Genomic DNA, 4,640 nt, shown 5'->3' with positions numbered 1-4,640 from the left:
AGTTTAGTTAAGTTTTAGTTAAGAGTTTAGAGTTTTATCTTAGAGTCTTACCTTAGAGTTTTTGTTAGAGTCCTAGTTTAGTTTAGTTTTAGTTAGGAGTTTAGAGTTTTACATTACAGTCTTAGCTTAGAGTTTTAGTTAGAGTTCTAGTTTAGTTTAGTTATTGTTAAGAATTTAGAGTTTTAGCTTAGAGTTATAGCTTAGAGTTTTAGTTAAAGTTATAATTTAGTAAAGTTATAGTTAGGAGTTTAGAGTTATACCTTAGAGTCATAGCTTAGAGTTTTAGTTAGAGTTCTAAGTCAGTTTAGTTTTAGTTAAGAGTTTAGAGTTTTAGCTTAGAGTCTTAGCTTATAGTTTGTGTTACAGTTCTAGTTTAGTTTAGTTATAGTTAAGAGTCTCGAGTTTTTAGCTTAGAGTTTCTGTTAGAGTTCTAGTTTAGTTTACTTCTAGTTAAGAGTTTAGAGTTTCAGCTTAGAGTCTTAGCATATAGTTTGTGTTAGATTTCAATTTTAGTTTAGTAATAGTTAAGCGTTTAGAATTTTAGCTTAGAGTCTTATCTTAGAGTTTTTGTTAAAGTTCTATTTTAGTTTAGTTATAGTTAAGAGTTTAGTGTTTTACCTTAGAGACTTAGCTTAGTTTTAGTTTAGTTTAGTTTTAGTTAAGAGTTTCGAGTTTTAGCTTAGAGTCTTATCTTAGAGTTTTATTAGAGTTGTAGTTTAGTTTAGTTTTAGTTAAGAGTTTAGAGTTTTTAGCTTAGTGTCTTAGTTTAGAGTTTTTTGTTGAAGTTCTAGTTTAGTTTACAATTTTAGCTTAGACTTAGAGTTTTCATTAGAGTTCTAGTTTAGTTTAGTTTTAGTTAAGAGTTTAGAGTTTTAGCTTAGAGTCTTAGCTTAGAGTTTTTGTTAAAGTTGAAGTTTCGTTTAGTTATAGTTAAGAGTTTATAGTTTTAGCTTATAGTCTTAGCTTAGAGTTTTTTTTAAAGTTTAGTTTTACAGTTAAGACTTTAGAGTTTTAGCTTAGAGTCATAGCCTAGAGTTTTTGTTAGAGTTCTAGTTTAGTTTAGTTTTAGTTAAGAGTTTAGAGTTTTACCTTAGAGTCTTAGCTTAGAGTTTTGGTTAGAGTTCTAGTTTAGTTTAGTTTTAGTTAACAATTTGATGTTTTACCTTTGAGTTTCAGGTAGAGTTCTAGTTTAGTTTACTTTTAGTTAAGAGTTTAGTGTTTTACCTTAGAGTCTTAGCTTAGAGTTTTTATTAAAGTTGAAGTTAAGTTTAGTAATAGTTAAGAGTTTAGAGTTTTAGCTTGGAGTCTTAGCTTAGAGTTTTAGTTAGAGTTCTAGCTTAGTTTAGTTATAGTTAAGAGTTTCGAGTTTTACCTAAAAGTATTAGCATAGAGTTTTATATAGAGTTCTACTTTAATTTAGTTTTAGTAAAGAGTTTTGAGTTTTACCTTAAAGTCTTATATTAGAGTTTTAGTTAGGGTTGAAGTTTCCTTTAGTTTAGTTATAGTTAAGATTTTATAGTTTTAGCTTAGAGTCTTAGCTTAGAGTTTTAGTTAGGGTTATTGTTTAGTTTAGTTTTAGTTAAGAGTTTTAGCTTAGAGGTTTAGCCTAGAATCTTAGCTTAGAGATTTAGTTAGAGTTGAAGTTTAGTCTAAACTAGCATAACCAAAAAATTACACAATATTGCATTGAAATACCAAAACCATAGGTTAGATTAGGTTAGGTTAGAGGTTAGGTTTCTCCACGTTTAAGTTTGTTTAGATTAGGTTAGCTTATCATGAGTGCTCATGATAAGCTGACCTAATATAACTGGTACAAAGTCGACATGGGGGGATTTTCCGGCGAGTATGGTTAGGTTAGGTTAGGCTTGGGGGGATTTTCCGGCGAGTATGGTTAGGTTAGGTTAGACTAGATTAAGTTAGGTTAGATTATATTAGGTTATGTCAGGTTAGGTAAGTTAGGTTAGGTTAGCTAAGTTAGGTTAGGTTAGCTAGGAAACATCTCTCCATGTTTAAGTTAGGTTAGGTTAGGATAGATTAAGTTATGTTAGGTTAGGTTACGTTAAGTTAGGTTAGCCTACATACACGCAAGTAAGTAGGCTAACCTAACCTAAACTAACTTAACCTAACCTAACACTAGCCTAATCTAGCCTAACCTAACTTAAACATGGAGAGATGTTTACTAGCTAACCTAACCTAACCTAACTTAGCTAACCTAACCTAACTTACCTAACCTGTCTTAACCTAATCTAATCTAACCTAACTTAATCTAGTCTAACCTAACCTAACCATACTCGCCGGAAAATCCCCCAAGCCTAACCTAACCTAACCATACTCACCGGAAAATCCCTTCAAGTCTACTTTGTACCAGTTAGATTAGGTTAGCTTATCATGAGCGCTCATGATAAGCTAACCTAATCTAACCTAACTTAAACGTGGAGAAACCTAACCTCTAACCTAATCTAACCTATGGTTTTGGTATTTCTGTGCAATATTGTGTAATTTTGTGGTTATGCTAGTTTAGACTAAACTTCAACTCTAAGTAAATCTCTAAGCTAAGATTCTAGGCTAAACCTCTAAGCTATAACTCTTAACTAAAACTAAACTATACAATAACACTAGCTAAAAATCTTAGCTAAAACTCTAAACTAAAACTATAAACTCTTAACTATAACTAAACTAAACGAAACTTAAACCCTAACTAAAACTCTAAGCTAAGACTTTAAGGTAAAACTCTAAACTCTTAACTAAAACTAAACTAAACTAGAACTCTAACTAAAACTTTAAGCTAAGACTTTAAGGTAAAACTCTAAACTCTTAACTATAAAAAAACTAAGCTAGAACTCTAACTAAAACTCTAAGCTAAGACTCTAATATCAAACTATAAACTATTAAGTAATACTAAACTAAACTTCAACTTCAATAAAAACTCGAAGCTAAGACTCTAAGGTAAAACACTAAACTCTTAACTAAAAGTAAACTAAACTAGAACTCTAACTGAAACTCAAAGGTAAAACATAAAAGTCTTAACTAAAATTAAACTAAACTAGAACTGTAACAAAAACTCTAACCTAACACTCTAAGTTAAAACTCTAAACTCTTAGCTAAAACTAAACTAAAATAGAACTCTAACAAAAACTCTAAGCTAAGACTCAGCTAAAACTCGAAACTCTTAACTAAAACTTAACAAAACTATAACTTTAAGTAAAACTATAAGCTATGCCTCTATTCTAAAACTCCAAATTCTTAACAGTAACTAGACTAAACTTTAACTCTAACTAAAACTCCAAGCTAAGAATCTATGGTAAAACTCTAAATTCTTAACAAAAACTAAATTAAACTAGAACTCTAAATAAAACTAAGCTAAGACTCTAAGCTAAAAACTCTAAACTCTTAACTAAAACTAAACTAAACTAGAACTCTAAGTCTAAGCTAAAACTCTAAACTAAAACTAAACTAAACTAGAACTTCAACAAAAACACTAAACTAAGACTCTAAGCTAAAAACACTAACTAAATTTTTAAGTAAAACTGAACTAAACTAAAACTCTAAGCCAAGACTCTAATCTAAAACTCTAAACTCTTAAATAAAACTAAACTTTAACAAAAACTCTAAGCTAAGACTTTAAGCTAAAACTCTTAACTATAACTAAACTAAACTTCAACTCTAACTAAAACTCTAAGCTCAAACTCTAAGCTAAAACTCTAAACTCTTAACTATAACTAAACCACACGAGAGATACAACAAAAACTATTAGCTATGAATCAAGGGTAAAACACTACTATCAACTAAAATTAAACTAGACTAGAACTCTAATAAAAGATCACTTCCCAGTTAAAAGTCGAAAATACAAAGGAAATTATACAAAAAACTTCAAACTAAGACTTTAATCTAAAAACTCTAAACTCTTAACTAAAACTAAACTAAACTAGAACTCTAACAAAAACTCTAAGATAAGACTCTAAGCTATAAATCTAAACTCTTAACTAAAACTAAACTAAACTAAAACTCTAAGATAATTCTATAATGTAAAAAACAAAACTCTTAACTAAAACTAAACTAAAATAGAAATCTAACAAAAACTCTAAGCTATGACTCTAAGATAAAACTCTAATCTCTTAAATATTACTAAAATAAACTAGAACTCTAACTCAAACTATAAGCTAAGACTCTAAGCTAAAACTATAAAATCTTAACTATAAGTAAACTAAACTAGAACTCTAACAGAAACTCTAATCTAAGACTCTAAGCTAAAAACTCGAGACTCTTAACTATAACTAAACTAAACTAGAACTCTAACACAAACTATAAGCTAAGACTCTAAGCTGAAACTCTAAACTCTTAACTAAAACTAAACTGAACTAGAACTCTAACTAAAACTCTAAGCTATGACTCTAAGGTATAACTCTAAACTCTTATTTATAACTTTACTAAACTATAACTTTAACTAAAACTCTAAGCTATAACTCTAAGCTAAAACTCTAAATTCTTAACTATAACTAAACTAAACTAGAACTCTAACTAAAACTCTAAGCTAAGACTCTAAGCTAAAACTCTAAACTATTAACTAAAACTAAACTAAACTAGAACTCTAACAAAAACTCTAAAGTAAGACTCTAAGCTAAAAATTCTAAACTCTTAAC

This window comes from Artemia sp. Qi Xiang Cuo, chromosome 20 (genome assembly GCF_049724085.1).
Source record: "Artemia sp. Qi Xiang Cuo chromosome 20, ASM4972408v1, whole genome shotgun sequence".
NCBI classification, from domain to species: Eukaryota; Metazoa; Arthropoda; class Branchiopoda; order Anostraca; family Artemiidae; genus Artemia; species Artemia sp. Qi Xiang Cuo.
This window is presented reverse-complemented; position numbering follows the sequence as displayed.